Below are 21,749 nucleotides of genomic sequence, written 5' to 3'. Positions count from 1 at the left end.
TAAGTTTTAAAATCAATGTTTTCTATTCAAACCATACTAAGTTTTAAAATCAATGTTTTCTATTCAAACCATACTAAGTTTTAAAATCAATGTTTTCTATTCAAACCATACTAAGTTTTAAAATCAATGTTTTCTATTCAAACCATACTAAGTTTTAAAATCAATGTTTTCTATTCAATGTTTTCTATTCAAACCATACTAAGTTTTAAAATCAATGTTTTCTATTCAAACCATACTAAGTTTTAAAATCAATGTTTTCTATTCAAACCATACTAAGTTTTAAAATCAATGTTTTCTATTCAAACCATACTAAGTTTTAAAATCAATGTTTTCTATTCAAACCATACTAAGTTTTAAAATCAATGTTTTCTATTCAAACCATACTAAGTTTTAAAATCAATGTTTTCTATTCAAACCATACTAAGTTTTAAAATCAATGTTTTCTATTCAAACCATACTAAGTTTTAAAATCAATGTTTTCTATTCAAACCATACTAAGTTTTAAAATCAATGTTTTCTATTCAAACCATACTAAGTTTTAAAATCAATGTTTTCTATTCAAACCATACTAAGTTTTAAAATCAATGTTTTCTATTCAAACCATACTAAGTTTTAAAATCAATGTTTTCTATTCAAACCATACTAAGTTTTAAAATCAATGTTTTCTATTCAAACCATACTAAGTTTTAAAACCATACTAAGTTTTAAAACAACAATGTTTTCTATTCAAACCATACTAAGTTTTAAAACTGTTTTCTATTCAAACCATACTAAGTTTTAAAATCAATGTTTTCTATTCAAACCATACTAAGTTTTAAAATCAATGTTTTCTATTCAAACCATACTAAGTTTTAAAATCAATGTTTTCTATTCAAACCATACTAAGTTTTAAAATCAATGTTTTCTATTCAAACCATACTAAGTTTTAAAATCAATGTTTTCTATTCAAACCATACTAAGTTTTAAAATCAATGTTTTCTATTCAAACCATACTAAGTTTTAAAATCAATGTTTTCTATTCAAACCATACTAAGTTTTAAAATCAATGTTTTCTATTCAAACCATACTAAGTTTTAAAATCAATGTTTTCTATTCAAACCATACTAAGTTTTAAAATCAATGTTTTCTATTCAAACCATACTAAGTTTTAAAATCAATGTTTTCTATTCAAACCATACTAAGTTTTAAAATCAATGTTTTCTATTCAAACCATACTAAGTTTTAAAATCAATGTTTTCTATTCAAACCATACTAAGTTTTAAAATCAATGTTTTCTATTCAAACCATACTAAGTTTTAAAATCAATGTTTTCTATTCAAACCATACTAAGTTTTAAAATCAATGTTTTCTATTCAAACCATACTAAGTTTTAAAATCAATGTTTTCTATTCAAACCATACTAAGTTTTAAAACAATGTTTTCTATTCAAACCATACTAAGTTTTAAAATCAAATGTTTTCTATTCAAACCATACTAAGTTTTAAAAACATCAATGTTTTCTATTCAAACCATACTAAGTTTTAAAATCAATGTTTTCTATTCAAACCATACTAAGTTTTAAAATCAATGTTTTCTATTCAAACCATACTAAGTTTTAAAATCAATGTTTTCTATTCAAACCATACTAAGTTTTAAAATCAATGTTTTCTATTCAAACCATACTAAGTTTTAAAATCAATGTTTTCTATTCAAACCATACTAAGTTTTAAAATCAATGTTTTCAAAACCATACTAAGTTTTCTATTCAAACCATACTAAGTTTTAAAATCAATGTTTTCTATTCAAACCATACTAAGTTTTAAAATCAATGTTTTCTATTCAAACCATACTAAGTTTTAAAATCAATGTTTTCTATTCAAACCATACTAAGTTTTAAAACAACAATGTTTTCTATTCAAACCATACTAAGTTTTAAAATCAATGTTTTCTATTCAAACCATACTAAGTTTTAAAATCAATGTTTTCTATTCAAACCATACTAAGTTTTAAAATCAATGTTTTCTATTCAAACCATACTAAGTTTTAAAATCAATGTTTTCTATTCAAACCATACTAAGTTTTAAAATCAATGTTTTCTATTCAAACCATACTAAGTTTTAAAATCAATGTTTTCTATTCAAACCATACTAAGTTTTAAAATCAATGTTTTCTATTCAAACCATACTAAGTTTTAAAATCAATGTTTTCTATTCAAACCATACTAAGTTTTAAATTCAAACCATACTAAGTTTTAATGTTTTCTATTCAAACCATACTAAGTTTTAAAATCAATGTTTTCTATTCAAACCATACTAAGTTTTAAAATCAATGTTTTCTATTCAAACCATACTAAGTTTTAAAATCAATGTTTTCTATTCAAACCATACTAAGTTTTAAAACAACAATGTTTTCTATTCAAACCATACTAAGTTTTAAAATCAATGTTTTCTATTCAAACCATACTAAGTTTTAAAATCAATGTTTTCTATTCAAACCATACTAAGTTTTAAAATCAATGTTTTCAAAACCATACTGTTTTCTATTCAAACCATACTAAGTTTTAAAATCAATGTTTTCTATTCAAACCATACTAAGTTTTAAAATCAATGTTTTCTATTCAAACCATACTAAGTTTTAAAATCAATGTTTTCTATTCAAACCATACTAAGTTTTAAAATCAATGTTTTCTATTCAAACCATACTAAGTTTTAAAATCAATGTTTTCTATTCAAACCATACTAAGTTTTAAAATCAATGTTTTCTATTCAAACCATACTAAGTTTTAAAATCAATGTTTTCTATTCAAACCATACTAAGTTTTAAAATCAATGTTTTCTATTCAAACCATACTAAGTTTTAAAATCAATGTTTTCTATTCAAACCATACTAAGTTTTAAAATCAATGTTTTCTATTCAAACCATACTAAGTTTTAAAATCAATGTTTTCTATTCAAACCATACTAAGTTTTAAAACAACAATGTTTTCTATTCAAACCATACTAAGTTTTAAAATCAATGTTTTCTATTCAAACCATACTAAGTTTTAAAATCAATGTTTTCTATTCAAACCATACTAAGTTTTAAAATCAATGTTTTCTATTCAAACCATACTAAGTTTTAAAATCAATGTTTTCTATTCAAACCATACTAAGTTTTAAAACCATACAATGTTTTCTATTCAAACCATACTAAGTTTTAAAATCAATGTTTTCTATTCAAACCATACTAAGTTTTAAAATCAATGTTTTCTATTCAAACCATACTAAGTTTTAAAATCAATGTTTTCTATTCAAACCATACTAAGTTTTAAAATCAATGTTTTCTATTCAAACCATACTAAGTTTTAAAATCAATGTTTTCTATTCAAACCATACTAAGTTTTAAAATCAATGTTTTCTATTCAAACCATACTAAGTTTTAAAATCAATGTTTTCTATTCAAACCATACTAAGTTTTAAAATCAATGTTTTCTATTCAAACCATACTAAGTTTTAAAATCAATGTTTTCTATTCAAACCATACTAAGTTTTAAAATCAATGTTTTCTATTCAAACCATACTAAGTTTTAAAATCAATGTTTTCTATTCAAACCATACTAAGTTTTAAAATCAATGTTTTCTATTCAAACCATACTAAGTTTTAAAATCAATATTCAAACCATACTAAGTTTTAAAATCAATGTTTTCTATTCAAACCATACTAAGTTTTAAAATCAATGTTTTCTATTCAAACCATACTAAGTTTTAAAATCAATGTTTTCTATTCAAACCATACTAAGTTTTAAAATCAATGTTTTCTATTCAAACCATGTTTTCTATTCAAACCATACTAAGTTTTAAAACAACAATGTTTTCTATTCAAACCATACTAAGTTTTAAAATCAATGTTTTCTATTCAAACCATACTAAGTTTTAAAATCAATGTTTTCTATTCAAACCATACTAAGTTTTAAAACAACAATGTTTTCTATTCAAACCATACTAAGTTTTAAAATCAATGTTTTCTATTCAAACCATACTAAGTTTTAAAATCAATGTTTTCTATTCAAACCATACTAAGTTTTAAAATCAATGTTTTCTATTCAAACCATACTAAGTTTTAAAATCAATGTTTTCTATTCAAACCATACTAAGTTTTAAAATCAATGTTTTCTATTCAAACCATACTAAGTTTTAAAATCAATGTTTTCTATTCAAACCATACTAAGTTTTAAAATCAATGTTTTCTATTCAAACCATACTAAGTTTTAAAATCAATGTTTTCTATTCAAACCATACTAAGTTTTAAAATCAATGTTTTCTATTCAAACCATACTAAGTTTTAAAATCAATGTTTTCTATTCAAACCATACTAAGTTTTAAAATCAATGTTTTCTATTCAAACCATACTAAGTTTTAAAATCAATGTTTTCTATTCAAACCATACTAAGTTTTAAAATCAATGTTTTCTATTCAAACCATACTAAGTTTTAAAATCAATGTTTTCTATTCAAACCATACTAAGTTTTAAAATCAATGTTTTCTATTCAAACCATACTAAGTTTTAAAATCAATGTTTTCTATTCAAACCATACTAAGTTTTAAAATCAATGTTTTCTAAATCAACTAAGTTTTCTATTCAAACCATACTAAGTTTTAAAATCAATGTTTTCTATTCAAACCATACTAAGTTTTAAAATCAATGTTTTCTATTCAAACCATACTAAGTTTTAAAATCAATGTTTTCTATTCAAACCATACTAAGTTTTAAAATCAATGTTTTCTATTCAAACCATACTAAGTTTTAAAATCAATGTTTTCTATTCAAACCATACTAAGTTTTAAAATCAATGTTTTCTATTCAAACCATACTAAGTTTTAAAATCAATGTTTTCTATTCAAACCATACTAAGTTTTAAAATCAATGTTTTCTATTCAAACCAAGTTTTAAAATCAATATTCAAACCATACTAAGTTTTAAAACAATGTTTTCTATTCAATGTTTTCTATTCAAACCATACTAAGTTTTAAAATCAATGTTTTCTATTCAAACCATACTAAGTTTTAAAATCAATGTTTTCTATTCAAACCATACTAAGTTTTAAAATCAATGTTTTCTATTCAAACCATACTAAGTTTTAAAATCAATGTTTTCTATTCAAACCATACTAAGTTTTAAAATCAATGTTTTCTATTCAAACCATACTAAGTTTTAAAATTTTCTATTCAAACCATACTAAGTTTTAAAACCATACAAGTTTTAAAATCAATGTTTTCTATTCAAACCATACTAAGTTTTAAAATCATTCAAACCATACTAAGTTTTAAAATCAATGTTTTCTATTCAAACCATACTAAGTTTTAAAATCAATGTTTTCTATTCAAACCATACTAAGTTTTAAAACCATCAATGTTTTCTATTCAAACCATACTAAGTTTTAAAATCAATGTTTTCTATTCAAACCATACTAAGTTTTAAAACCATACTAAGTTTTAAAATCAATGTTTTCTATTCAAACCATACTAAGTTTTAAAATCAATGTTTTCTATTCAAACCATACTAAGTTTTAAAATCAATGTTTTCTATTCAAACCATGTTTTCTAAAATCAAACCAACCATACTAAGTTTTAAAATCAATGTTTTCTATTCAAACCATACTAAGTTTTAAAATCAATGTTTTCTATTCAAACCATACTAAGTTTTAAAATCAATGTTTTCTATTCAAACCATACTAAGTTTTAAAATCAATGTTTTCTATTCAAACCATACTAAGTTTTAAAATCAATGTTTTCTATTCAAACCATACTAAGTTTTAAAATCAATGTTTTCTATTCAAACCATACTAAGTTTTAAAATCAATGTTTTCTATTCAAACCATACTAAGTTTTAAAATCAATGTTTTCTATTCAAACCATACTAAGTTTTAAAATCAATGTTTTCTATTCAAACCATACTAAGTTTTAAAATCAATGTTTTCTATTCAAACCATACTAAGTTTTAAAATCAATGTTTTCTATTCAAACCATACTAAGTTTTAAAATCAATGTTTTCTATTCAAACCATACTAAGTTTTAAAATCAATGTTTTCTATTCAAACCATACTAAGTTTTAAAATCAATGTTTTCTATTCAAACCATACTAAGTTTTAAAATCAATGTTTTCTATTCAAACCATACTAAGTTTTAAAATCAATGTTTTCTATTCAAACCATACTAAGTTTTAAAATCAATGTTTTCTATTCAAACCATACTAAGTTTTAAAATCAATGTTTTCTATTCAAACCATACTAAGTTTTAAAATCAATGTTTTCTATTCAAACCATACTAAGTTTTAAAATCAATGTTTTCTATTCAAACCATACTAAGTTTTAAAATCAATGTTTTCTATTCAAACCATACTAAGTTTTAAAATCAATGTTTTCTATTCAAACCATACTAAGTTTTAAAATCAATGTTTTCTATTCAAACCATACTAAGTTTTAAAATCAATGTTTTCTATTCAAACCATACTAAGTTTTAAAATCAATGTTTTCTATTCAAACCATACTAAGTTTTAAAATCAATGTTTTCTATTCAAACCATACTAAGTTTTAAAACAATGTTTTCTATTCAAACCATACTAAGTTTTAAAATCAATGTTTTCTATTCAAACCATACTAAGTTTTAAAATCAATGTTTTCTATTCAAACCATACTAAGTTTTAAAATCAATGTTTTCTATTCAAACCATACTAAGTTTTAAAATCAATGTTTTCTATTCAAACCATACTAAGTTTTAAAATGTTTTCTATTCAAACCATACTAAGTTTTAAAATCAATGTTTTCTATTCAAACCATACTAAGTTTTAAAATCAATGTTTTCTATTCAAACCATACTAAGTTTTAAAATCAATGTTTTCTATTCAAACCATACTAAGTTTTAAAATCAATGTTTTCTATTCAAACCATACTAAGTTTTCTATTCAAACCATACTAAGTTTTAAAATCAATGTTTTCTATTCAAACCATACTAAGTTTTAAAATCAATGTTTTCTATTCAAACCATACTAAGTTTTAAAATCAATGTTTTCTATTCAAACCATACTAAGTTTTAAAAATGTTTTCTATTCAAACCATACAAGTTTTAAAATCAATGTTTTCTATTCAAACCATACTAAGTTTTAAAATCAATGTTTTCTATTCAAACCATACTAAGTTTTAAAATCAATGTTTTCTATTCAAACCATACTAAGTTTTAAAATCAATGTTTTCTATTCAAACCATACTAAGTTTTAAAATCAATGTTTTCTATTCAAACCATACTAAGTTTTAAAATCAATGTTTTCTATTCAAACCATACTAAGTTTTAAAATCAATGTTTTCTATTCAAACCATACTAAGTTTTAAAATCAATGTTTTCTATTCAAACCATACTAAGTTTTAAAATCAATGTTTTCTATTCAAACCATACTAAGTTTTAAAATCAATGTTTTCTATTCAAACCATACTAAGTTTTAAAATCAATGTTTTCTATTCAAACCATACTAAGTTTTAAAATCAATGTTTTCTATTCAAACCATACTAAGTTTTAAAATCAATGTTTTCTATTCAAACCATACTAAGTTTTAAAATCAATGTTTTCTATTCAAACCATACTAAGTTTTAAAATCAATGTTTTCTATTCAAACCATACTAAGTTTTAAAATCAATGTTTTCTATTCAAACCATACTAAGTTTTAAAATCAATGTTTTCTATTCAAACCATACTAAGTTTTAAAATCAATGTTTTCTATTCAAACCATACTAAGTTTTAAAATCAATGTTTTCTATTCAAACCATACTAAGTTTTAAAATCAATGTTTTCTATTCAAACCATACTAAGTTTTAAAATCAATGTTTTCTATTCAAACCATACTAAGTTTTAAAATCAATGTTTTCTATTCAAACCATACTAAGTTTTAAAATCAATGTTTTCTATTCAAACCATACTAAGTTTTAAAATCAATGTTTTCTATTCAAACCATACTAAGTTTTAAAATCAATGTTTTCTATTCAAACCATACTAAGTTTTAAAATCAATGTTTTCTATTCAAACCATACTAAGTTTTAAAATCAATGTTTTCTATTCAAACCATACTAAGTTTTAAAATCAATGTTTTCTATTCAAACCATACTAAGTTTTAAAATCAATGTTTTCTATTCAAACCATACTAAGTTTTAAAATCAATGTTTTCTATTCAAACCATACTAAGTTTTAAAATCAATGTTTTCTATTCAAACCATACTAAGTTTTAAAATCAATGTTTTCTATTCAAACCATACTAAGTTTTAAAATCAATGTTTTCTATTCAAACCATACTAAGTTTTAAAATCAATGTTTTCTATTCAAACCATACTAAGTTTTAAAATCAATGTTTTCTATTCAAACCATACTAAGTTTTAAAATCAATGTTTTCTATTCAAACCATACTAAGTTTTAAAATCAATGTTTTCTATTCAAACCATACTAAGTTTTAAAAAACAACAATGTTTTCTATTCAAACCATACTAAGTTTTAAAATCAATGTTTTCTATTCAAACCATACTAAGTTTTAAAATCAATGTTTTCTATTCAAACCATACTAAGTTTTAAAATCAATGTTTTCTATTCAAACCATACTAAGTTTTAAAATCAATGTTTTCTATTCAAACCATACTAAGTTTTAAAATCAATGTTTTCTATTCAAACCATACTAAGTTTTAAAACAACAATGTTTTCTATTCAAACCATACTAAGTTTTAAAATCAATGTTTTCTATTCAAACCATACTAAGTTTTAAAATCAATGTTTTCTATTCAAACCATACTAAGTTTTAAAATCAATGTTTTCTATTCAAACCATACTAAGTTTTAAAATCAATGTTTTCTATTCAAACCATACTAAGTTTTAAAATCAATGTTTTCTATTCAAACCATACTAAGTTTTAAAATCAATGTTTTCTATTCAAACCATACTAAGTTTTAAAATCAATGTTTTCTATTCAAACCATACTAAGTTTTAAAATCAATGTTTTCTATTCAAACCATACTAAGTTTTAAAATCAATGTTTTCTATTCAAACCATACTAAGTTTTAAAATCAATGTTTTCTATTCAAACCATACTAAGTTTTAAAATCAATGTTTTCTATTCAAACCATACTAAGTTTTCTATTCAAACCATACTAAGTTTTAAAATCAATGTTTTCTATTCAAACCATACTAAGTTTTAAAATCAATGTTTTCTATTCAAACCATACTAAGTTTTAAAAACAATGTTTTCTATTCAAACCATACTAAGTTTTAAAAACAATGTTTTCTATTCAAACCATACTAAGTTTTAAAATCAATGTTTTCTATTCAAACCATACTAAGTTTTAAAATCAATGTTTTCTATTCAAACCATACTAAGTTTTAAAATCAATGTTTTCTATTCAAACCATACTAAGTTTTAAAATCAATGTTTTCTATTCAAACCATACTAAGTTTTAAAATCAATGTTTTCTATTCAAACCATACTAAGTTTTAAAATCAATGTTTTCTATTCAAACCATACTAAGTTTTAAAATCAATGTTTTCTATTCAAACCATACTAAGTTTTAAAATCAATGTTTTCTATTCAAACCATACTAAGTTTTAAAATCAATGTTTTCTATTCAAACCATACTAAGTTTTAAAACAATGTTTTCTATTCAAACCATACTAAGTTTTAAAACAACAATGTTTTCTATTCAAACCATACTAAGTTTTAAAACAACAATGTTTTCTATTCAAACCATACTAAGTTTTAAAATCAATGTTTTCTATTCAAACCATACTAAGTTTTAAAATCAATGTTTTCTATTCAAACCATACTAAGTTTTAAAATCAATGTTTTCTATTCAAACCATACTAAGTTTTAAAATCAATGTTTTCTATTCAAACCATACTAAGTTTTAAAATCAATGTTTTCTATTCAAACCATACTAAGTTTTAAAATCAATGTTTTCTATTCAAACCATACTAAGTTTTAAAACAACAATGTTTTCTATTCAAACCATACTAAGTTTTAAAATCAATGTTTTCTATTCAAACCATACTAAGTTTTAAAATCAATGTTTTCTATTCAAACCATACTAAGTTTTAAAATCAATGTTTTCTATTCAAACCATACTAAGTTTTAAAATCAATGTTTTCTATTCAAACCATACTAAGTTTTAAAATCAATGTTTTCTATTCAAACCATACTAAGTTTTAAAATCAATGTTTTCTATTCAAACCATACTAAGTTTTAAAATCAATGTTTTCTATTCAAACCATACTAAGTTTTAAAATCAATGTTTTCTATTCAAACCATACTAAGTTTTAAAATCAATGTTTTCTATTCAAACCATACTAAGTTTTAAAATCAATGTTTTCTATTCAAACCATACTAAGTTTTAAAATCAATGTTTTCTATTCAAACCATACTAAGTTTTAAAATCAATGTTTTCTATTCAAACCATACTAAGTTTTAAAATCAATGTTTTCTATTCAAACCATACTAAGTTTTAAAATCAATGTTTTCTATTCAAACCATACTAAGTTTTAAAATCAATGTTTTCTATTCAAACCATACTAAGTTTTAAAATCAATGTTTTCTATTCAAACCATACTAAGTTTTAAAATCAATGTGTTTCTATTCAAACCATACTAAGTTTTAAAACAACAATGTTTTCTATTCAAACCATACTAAGTTTTAAAACAACAATGTTTTCTATTCAAACCATACTAAGTTTTAAAATCAATGTTTTCTATTCAAACCATACTAAGTTTTAAAAACAATGTTTTCTATTCAAACCATACTAAGTTTTAAAATCAATGTTTTCTATTCAAACCATACTAAGTTTTAAAATCAATGTTTTCTATTCAAACCATACTAAGTTTTAAAAACAATGTTTTCTATTCAAACCATACTAAGTTTTAAAATCAATGTTTTCTATTCAAACCATACTAAGTTTTAAAATCAATGTTTTCTATTCAAACCATACTAAGTTTTAAAATCAATGTTTTCTATTCAAACCATACTAAGTTTTAAAATCAATGTTTTCAATGTTTTCTATTCAAACCATACTAAGTTTTAAAATCAATGTTTTCTATTCAAACCATACTAAGTTTTAAAATCAATGTTTTCTATTCAAACCATACTAAGTTTTAAAATCAATGTTTTCTATTCAAACCATACTAAGTTTTAAAATCAATGTTTTCTATTCAAACCATACTAAGTTTTAAAATCAATGTTTTCTATTCAAACCATACTAAGTTTTAAAATCAATGTTTTCTATTCAAACCATACTAAGTTTTAAAATCAATGTTTTCTATTCAAACCATACTAAGTTTTAAAATCAATGTTTTCTATTCAAACCATACTAAGTTTTAAAATCAATGTTTTCTATTCAAACCATACTAAGTTTTAAAATCAATGTTTTCTATTCAAACCATACTAAGTTTTAAAATCAATGTTTTCTATTCAAACCATACTAAGTTTTAAAATCAATGTTTTCTATTCAAACCATACTAAGTTTTAAAATCAATGTTTTCTATTCAAACCATACTAAGTTTTAAAATCAATGTTTTCTATTCAAACCATACTAAGTTTTAAAATCAATGTTTTCTATTCAAACCATACTAAGTTTTAAAATCAATGTTTTCTATTCAAACCATACTAAGTTTTAAAATCAATGTTTTCTATTCAAACCATACTAAGTTTTAAAACAACAATGTTTTCTATTCAAACCATACTAAGTTTTAAAATCAATGTTTTCTATTCAAACCATACTAAGTTTTAAAATCAATGTTTTCTATTCAAACCATACTAAGTTTTAAAATCAATGTTTTCTATTCAAACCATACTAAGTTTTAAAATCAATGTTTTCTATTCAAACCATACTAAGTTTTAAAATCAATGTTTTCTATTCAAACCATACTAAGTTTTAAAATCAATGTTTTCTATTCAAACCATACTAAGTTTTAAAATCAATGTTTTCTATTCAAACCATACTAAGTTTTAAAATCAATGTTTTCTATTCAAACCATACTAAGTTTTAAAATCAATGTTTTCTATTCAAACCATACTAAGTTTTAAAATCAATGTTTTCTATTCAAACCATACTAAGTTTTAAAATCAATGTTTTCTATTCAAACCATACTAAGTTTTAAAATCAATGTTTTCTATTCAAACCATACTAAGTTTTAAAATCAATGTTTTCTATTCAAACCATACTAAGTTTTAAAATCAATGTTTTCTATTCAAACCATACTAAGTTTTAAAATCAATGTTTTCTATTCAAACCATACTAAGTTTTAAAATCAATGTTTTCTATTCAAACCATACTAAGTTTTAAAATCAATGTTTTCTATTCAAACCATACTAAGTTTTAAAATCAATGTTTTCTATTCAAACCATACTAAGTTTTAAAATCAATGTTTTCTATTCAAACCATACTAAGTTTTAAAATCAATGTTTTCTATTCAAACCATACTAAGTTTTAAAATCAATGTTTTCTATTCAAACCATACTAAGTTTTAAAATCAATGTTTTCTATTCAAACCATACTAAGTTTTAAAATCAATGTTTTCTATTCAAACCATACTAAGTTTTAAAATCAATGTTTTCTATTCAAACCATACTAAGTTTTAAAACAATGTTTTCTATTCAAACCATACTAAGTTTTAAAATCAATGTTTTCTATTCAAACCATACTAAGTTTTAAAATCAATGTTTTCTATTCAAACCATACTAAGTTTTAAAATCAATGTTTTCTATTCAAACCATACTAAGTTTTAAAATCAATGTTTTCTATTCAAACCATACTAAGTTTTAAAATCAATGTTTTCTATTCAAACCATACTAAGTTTTAAAATCAATGTTTTCTATTCAAACCATACTAAGTTTTAAAATCAATGTTTTCTATTCAAACCATACTAAGTTTTAAAATCAATGTTTTCTATTCAAACCATACTAAGTTTTAAAATCAATGTTTTCTATTCAAACCATACTAAGTTTTAAAATGTTTTCAATGTTTTCTATTCAAACCATACTAAGTTTTAAAATCAATGTTTTCTATTCAAACCATACTAAGTTTTAAAACAACAATGTTTTCTATTCAAACCATACTAAGTTTTAAAATCAATGTTTTCTATTCAAACCATACTAAGTTTTAAAATCAATGTTTTCTATTCAAACCATACTAAGTTTTAAAACAACAATGTTTTCTATTCAAACCATACTAAGTTTTAAAATCAATGTTTTCTATTCAAACCATACTAAGTTTTAAAATCAATGTTTTCTATTCAAACCATACTAAGTTTTAAAATCAATCTTTTCTATTCAAACTATACTAAGTTTTAAAATAAATGTTTTCTATTCAAACCATACTAAGTTTAAAAAAAATCAATGTTTTCTATTCAAACCATACTAAGTTTTAAAATCAATGTTTTCTATTCAAACCATACTAAGTTTTAAAATCAATGTTTTCTATTCAAACCATACTAAGTTTTAAAATCAATGTTTTCTATTCAAACCATACTAAGTTTTAAAATCAATGTTTTCTATTCAAACCATACTAAGTTTTAAAATCAATGTTTTCTATTCAAACCATACTAAGTTTTAAAATCAATGTTTTCTATTCAAACCATACTAAGTTTTAAAATCTATTTTTCTATTCAAACCATACTAAGTTTTAAAATCAATGTTTTCTATTCAAACCATACTAAGTTTTAAAATCAATGTTTTCTATTCAAACCATACTAAGTTTTAAAATCAATGTTTTCTATTCAAACCATACTAAGTTTTAAAATCAATGTTTTCTATTCAAACCATACTAAGTTTTAAAACATCAATGTTTTCTATTCAAACCATACTAAGTTTTAAAATCAATGTTTTCTATTCAAACCATACTAAGTTTTAAAAACAATGTTTTCTATTCAAACCATACTAAGTTTTAAAATCAATGTTTTCTATTCAAACCATACTAAGTTTTAAAAATCAATGTTTTCTATTCAAACCATACTAAGTTTTAAAATCAATGTTTTCTATTCAAACCATACTAAGTTTTAAAATCAATGTTTTCTATTCAAACCATACTAAGTTTTAAAATCAATGTTTTCTATTCAAACCATACTAAGTTTTAAAAACAACAATGTTTTCTATTCAAACCATACTAAGTTTTAAAATCAATGTTTTCTATTCAAACCATACTAAGTTTTAAAATCAATGTTTTCTATTCAAACCATACTAAGTTTTAAAATCAATGTTTTCTATTCAAACCATACTAAGTTTTAAAAACAATGTTTTCTATTCAAACCATACTAAGTTTTAAAATCAATGTTTTCTATTCAAACCATACTAAGTTTTAAAATCAATGTTTTCTATTCAAACCATACTAAGTTTTAAAATCAATGTTTTCTATTCAAACCATACTAAGTTTTAAAATCAATGTTTTCTATTCAAACCATACTAAGTTTTAAAATCAATGTTTTCTATTCAAACCATACTAAGTTTTAAAATCAATTCAAACCATACTAAGTTTTAAAATCAATGTTTTCTATTCAAACCATACTAAGTTTTAAAATCAATGTTTTCTATTCAAACCATACTAAGTTTTAAAATCAATGTTTTCTATTCAAACCATACTAAGTTTTAAAACCAACTAAGTTTTAAAATCAATGTTTTCTATTCAAACCATACTAAGTTTTAAAATCAATGTTTTCTATTCAAACCATACTAAGTTTTAAAATCAATGTTTTCTATTCAAACCATACTAAGTTTTAAAATCAATGTTTTCTATTCAAACCATACTAAGTTTTAAAATCAATGTTTTCTATTCAAACCATACTAAGTTTTAAAATCAATGTTTTCTATTCAAACCATACTAAGTTTTAAAATCAATGTTTTCTATTCAAACCATACTAAGTTTTAAAATCAATGTTTTCTATTCAAACCATACTAAGTTTTAAAATCAATGTTTTCTATTCAAACCATACTAAGTTTTAAAATCAATGTTTTCTATTCAAACCATACTAAGTTTTAAAATCAATGTTTTCTATTCAAACCATACTAAGTTTTAAAATCAATGTTTTCTATTCAAACCATACTAAGTTTTAAAATCAATGTTTTCTATTCAAACCATACTAAGTTTTAAAATCAATGTTTTCTATTCAAACCATACTAAGTTTTAAAATCAATGTTTTCTATTCAAACCATACTAAGTTTTAAAATCAATGTTTTCTATTCAAACCATACTAAGTTTTAAAATCAATGTTTTCTATTCAAACCATACTAAGTTTTAAAATCAATGTTTTCTATTCAAACCATACTAAGTTTTAAAATCAATGTTTTCTATTCAAACCATACTAAGTTTTAAAATCAATGTTTTCTATTCAAACCATACTAAGTTTTAAAACAACAATGTTTTCTATTCAAACCATACTAAGTTTTAAAATCAATGTTTTCTATTCAAACCATACTAAGTTTTAAAATCAATGTTTTCTATTCAAACCATACTAAGTTTTAAAATCAATGTTTTCTATTCAAACCATACTAAGTTTTAAAATCAATGTTTTCTATTCAAACCATACTAAGTTTTAAAATCAATGTTTTCTATTCAAACCATACTAAGTTTTAAAAACAACTAAGTTTTAAAATATTCAAACCATTTTTTAAAACCATACTAAGTTTTAAAATGTTTTCTATTCAAACCATACTAAGTTTTAAAATCAATGTTTTCTATTCAAACCATACTAAGTTTTAAAATCAATGTTTTCTATTCAAACCATACTAAGTTTTAAAATCAATGTTTTCTATTCAAACCATACTAAGTTTTAAAATCAATGTTTTCTATTCAAACCATACTAAGTTTTAAAATCAATGTTTTCTATTCAAACCATACTAAGTTTTAAAATCAATGTTTTCTATTCAAACCATACTAAGTTTTAAAATCAATGTTTTCTATTCAAACCATACTAAGTTTTAAAATCAATGTTTTCTATTCAAACCATACTAAGTTTTAAAATCAATGTTTTCTATTCAAACCATACTAAGTTTTAAAATCAATGTTTTCTATTCAAACCATACTAAGTTTTAAAATCAATGTTTTCTATTCAAACCATACTAAGTTTTAAAATCAATGTTTTCTATTCAAACCATACTAAGTTTTAAAATCAATGTTTTCTATTCAAACCATACTAAGTTTTAAAATCAATGTTTTCTATTCAAACCATACTAAGTTTTAAAACAACAATGTTTTCTATTCAAACCATACTAAGTTTTAAAATCAATGTTTTCTATTCAAACCATACTAAGTTTTAAAACAACAATGTTTTCTATTCAAACCATACTAAGTTTTAAAACAACAATGTTTTCTATTCAAACCATACTAAGTTTTAAAATCAATGTTTTCTATTCAAACCATACTAAGTTTTAAAATCAATGTTTTCTATTCAAACCATACTAAGTTTTAAAATCAATGTTTTCTATTCAAACCATACTAAGTTTTAAAATCAATGTTTTCTATTCAAACCATACTAAGTTTTAAAATCAATGTTTTCTATTCAAACCATACAAAGTTTTAAAAACAACAATGTTTTCTATTCAAACCATACTAAGTTTTAAAAACAATGTTTTCTATTCAAACCATACTAAGTTTTAAAATCAATGTTTTCTATTCAAACCATACTAAGTTTTAAAACATTCAAACCATACTAAGTTTTAAAATCAATGTTTTCTATTCAAACCATACTAAGTTTTAAAATCAATGTTTTCTATTCAAACCATACTAAGTTTTAAAATCAATGTTTTCTATTCAAACCATACTAAGTTTTCAATGTTTTCTATTCAAACCATACTAAGTTTTAAAATCAATGTTTTCTATTCAAACCATACTAAGTTTTAAAATCAATGTTTTCTATTCAAACCATACTAAGTTTTAAAATCAATGTTTTCTATTCAAACCATACTAAGTTTTAAAACAATGTTTTCTATTCAAACCATACTAAGTTTTAAAATCAATGTTTTCTATTCAAACCATACTAAGTTTTAAAATCAATGTTTTCTATTCAAACCATACTAAGTTTTAAAATCAATGTTTTCTATTCAAACCATACTAAGTTTTAAAAACAATGTTTTCTATTCAAACCATACTAAGTTTTAAAATCAATGTTTTCTATTCAAACCATACTAAGTTTTAAAATCAATGTTTTCTATTCAAACCATACTAAGTTTTAAAATCAATGTTTTCAAAACCATGTTTTCTATTCAAACCATACTAAGTTTTAAAATCAATGTTTTCTATTCAAACCATACTAAGTTTTAAAACAACAATGTTTTCTATTCAAACCATACTAAGTTTTAAAATCAATGTTTTCTATTCAAACCATACTAAGTTTTAAAATCAATGTTTTCTATTCAAACCATACTAAGTTTTAAAATCAATGTTTTCTATTCAAACCATACTAAGTTTTAAAATCAATGTTTTCTATTCAAACCATACTAAGTTTTAAAATCAATGTTTTCTATTCAAACCATACTAATTTTAAGACAACAATGTTTTCTATTCAATGTTTTCTATTCAAACCATACTACTAGTTTTAAAATCAATGTTTTCTATTCAAACCATACTAAGTTTTAAAATCAATGTTTTCTATTCAAACCATACTAAGTTTTAAAATCAATGTTTTCTATTCAAACCATACTAAGTTTTAAAATCAATGTTTTCTATTCAAACCATACTAAGTTTTAAAATCAATGTTTTCTATTCAAACCATACTAAGTTTTAAAATCAATGTTTTCTATTCAAACCATACTAAGTTTTAAAACAACAATGTTTTCTATTCAAACCATACTAAGTTTTAAAATCAATGTTTTCTATTCAAACCATACTAAGTTTTAAAATCAATGTTTTCTATTCAAACCATACTAAGTTTTAAAATCAATGTTTTCTATTCAAACCATACTAAGTTTTAAAATCAATGTTTTCTATTCAAACCATACTAAGTTTTAAAATCAATGTTTTCTATTCAAACCATACTAAGTTTTAAAATCAATGTTTTCTATTCAAACCATACTAAGTTTTAAAATCAATGTTTTCTATTCAAACCATACTAAGTTTTAAAATCAATGTTTTCTATTCAAACCATACTAAGTTTTAAAATCAATGTTTTCTATTCAAACCATACTAAGTTTTAAAATCAATGTTTTCTATTCAAACCATACTAAGTTTTCAATGTTTTCTATTCAAACCATACTAAGTTTTAAAACAACAATGTTTTCTATTCAAACCATACTAAGTTTTAAAATCAATGTTTTCTATTCAAACCATACTAAGTTTTAAAATCAATGTTTTCTATTCAAACCATACTAAGTTTTAAAATCAATGTTTTCTATTCAAACCATACTAAGTTTTAAAATCAATGTTTTCTATTCAAACCATACTAAGTTTTAAAATCAATGTTTTCTATTCAAACCATACTAAGTTTTAAAATCAATGTTTTCTATTCAAACCATACTAAGTTTTAAAATCAATGTTTTCTATTCAAACCATACTAAGTTTTAAAATCAATGTTTTCTATTCAAACCATACTAAGTTTTAAAATCAATGTTTTCTATTCAAACCATACTAAGTTTTAAAAATCAATGTTTTCTATTCAAACCATACTAAGTTTTAAAATCAATGTTTTCTATTCAAACCATACTAAGTTTTAAAATCAATGTTTTCTATTCAAACCATACTAAGTTTTAAAATCAATGTTTTCTATTCAAACCATACTAAGTTTTAAAACAACAATGTTTTCTATTCAAACCATACTAAGTTTTAAAATCAATGTTTTCTATTCAAACCATACTAAGTTTTAAAATCAATGTTTTCTATTCAAACCATACTAAGTTTTAAAATCAATGTTTTCTATTCAAACCATACTAAGTTTTAAAATCAATGTTTTCTATTCAAACCATACTAAGTTTTAAAATCAATGTTTTCTATTCAAACCATACTAAGTTTTAAAATCAATGTTTTCTATTCAAACCATACTAAGTTTTAAAATCAATGTTTTCTATTCAAACCATACTAAGTTTTAAAACCATACAATGTTTTCTATTCAAACCATACTAAGTTTTAAAACCAACAATGTTTTCTATTCAAACCATACTAAGTTTTAAAATCAATGTTTTCTATTCAAACCATACTAAGTTTTAAAATCAATGTTTTCTATTCAAACCATACTAAGTTTTCTATTCAAACCATACTAAGTTTTAAAATCAATGTTTTCTATTCAAACCATACTAAGTTTTAAAATCAATGTTTTCTATTCAAACCATACTAAGTTTTAAAACAACAATGTTTTCTATTCAAACCATACTAAGTTTTAAAATCAATGTTTTCTATTCAAACCATACTAAGTTTTAAAATCAATGTTTTCTATTCAAACCATACTAAGTTTTAAAACAACAATGTTTTCTATTCAAACCATACTAAGTTTTAAAACAACAATGTTTTCTATTCAAACCATACTAAGTTTTAAAACAACAATGTTTTCTATTCAAACCATACTAAGTTTTAAAACAACAATGTTTTCTATTCAAACCATACTAAGTTTTAAAATCAATGTTTTCTATTCAAACCATACTAAGTTTTAAAATCAATGTTTTCTATTCAAACCATACTAAGTTTTAAAATCAATGTTTTCTATTCAAACCATACTAAGTTTTAAAACAACAATGTTTTCTATTCAAACCATACTAAGTTTTAAAAACAACAATGTTTTCTATTCAGACCATACTAATTTTAAGACAACAATGTTTTCTATTCAAACCATATAAAGTTTTAAAAACAACAATGTTTTCTATTCAAACCATACTAAGTTTTAAAATCAATGTTTTCTATTCAAACCATACTAAGTTTTAAAATCAATGTTTTCTATTCAAACCATACTAATTTTAAGACAACAATGTTTTCTATTCAGACCATACTAAGTTTTAAAAACAACAATGTTTTCTATTCAGACCATACTAATTTTAAGACAACAATGTTTTCTATTCAAACCATACTAAGTTTTAAAATCAATGTTTTCTATTCAAACCATACTAAGTTTTAAAATCAATGTTTTCTATTCAAACCATACTAAGTTTTAAAATCAATGTTTTCTATTCAAACCATACTAAGTTTTAAAACAACAATGTTTTCTATTCAGACCATACTAAGTTTTAAAAACAACAATGTTTTCTATTCAGACCATACTAATTTTAAGACAACAATGTTTTCTATTCAAACCATATAAAGTTTTAAAAACAACAATGTTTTCTATTCAAACCATACTAAGTTTTAAAATCAATGTTTTCTATTCAAACCATACTAAGTTTTAAAATCAATGTTTTCTATTCAAACCATACTAAGTTTTAAAACAACAATGTTTTCTATTCAAACCATACTAAGTTTTAAAACAACAATGTTTTCTATTCAAACCATACTAAGTTTTAAAACAACAATGTTTTCTATTCAAACCATATAAGTTTTAAAAACAACAATGTTTTCTATTCAAACCATACTAAGTTTTAAAATCAATGTTTTCTATTCAAACCATACTAAGTTTTAAAATCAATGTTTTCTATTCAAACCATACTAATTTTAAGACAACAATGTTTTCTATTCAGACCATACTAAGTTTTAAAATCAATGTTTTCTATTCAAACCATATAAAGTTTTAAAAACAACAATGTTTTCTATTCAAACCATACTAAGTTTTAAAATCAATGTTTTCTATTCAAACCATACTAAGTTTTAAAATCAATGTTTTCTATTCAAACCATACTAAGTTTTAAAAACAACAATGTTTTCTATTCAAACCATACTAAGTTTTAAAATCAATGTTTTCTATTCAAACCATACTAAGTTTTAAAATCAATGTTTTCTATTCAAACCATACCAAGTTTTAAAAACAACGTTTTCTATTCAAACCATACTAAGTTTTAAAATCAATGTTTTCTATTTAAACCATACTAAGTTTCAAAATCAATGTTTTCTATTCAAACCATACCAAGTTTTAAAAACAACGTTTTCTATTCAAACCATACTAAGTTTTAAAATCAATGTTTTCTATTCAAACCATACTAAGTTTTAAAATCAATGTTTTCTATTCAAACCATACTAATTTTAAGACAACAATGTTTTCTATTCAAACCATACTAAGTTTTAAAATCAATGTTTTCTATTCAAACCATACTAAGTTTTAAAAACAACAATGTTTTCTATTCAAACCATACTAAGTTTTAAAATCAATATTTTCTATTCAAACCATACTAATTTTAAGACAACAATGTTTTCTATTCAAACCATACTAATTTTAAAAACAACATTTTATATTAAAATCATACTAAGTTTTAAAATAAATTTTCAAACTACATGATAAGTTTTTGTAAATCATTTTTAAAAAATGCAACATCACGTAACTGAAATAAACCAATTCAAAAACTATAATATAACAACATGAATACAATTCAGATAAAATAAAAAATTCTAATTAGATTTTATTTGTGATATATGTAACTGAAGTCTCTGTATTATTGATGATGAGAAACCCACTTGAAATAAAAATATATCTCAGAATGGGTGGTACGGGTGTCAACACTTTTATTGGTAAGCAGAGAACAACGTTTCCACCTCCCTAGGGCATCTTCACGTTAACAATGAGGAGTTTGCAATTGATCACTGCCAGGCATGCCTTAGAATCTCATACCTAACTCTCTCTTTGTTAACCTGAAGATGACCCAGGAAAGTCGAAACATTGTTC

General features: G+C 22.0%; 1 protein-coding gene across 1 annotated transcript in view; it reads right to left on the bottom strand.

Annotated features, from left to right (window-relative positions):
* The window catches only part of LOC143256444 (pyruvate dehydrogenase protein X component, mitochondrial-like), a 53,355-nt gene that overhangs the window by 16,349 nt on the left and 15,257 nt on the right, over window positions 1–21,749 (bottom strand). The window lies entirely within an intron of this gene.

This window comes from Tachypleus tridentatus, chromosome 7 (genome assembly GCF_004210375.1).
Source record: "Tachypleus tridentatus isolate NWPU-2018 chromosome 7, ASM421037v1, whole genome shotgun sequence".
NCBI lineage: Eukaryota > Metazoa > Arthropoda > Merostomata > Xiphosura > Limulidae > Tachypleus > Tachypleus tridentatus.
The sequence above is the reverse complement of the archived record's forward strand: the minus strand, read 5'-3'. Positions and strand labels throughout refer to the sequence as shown.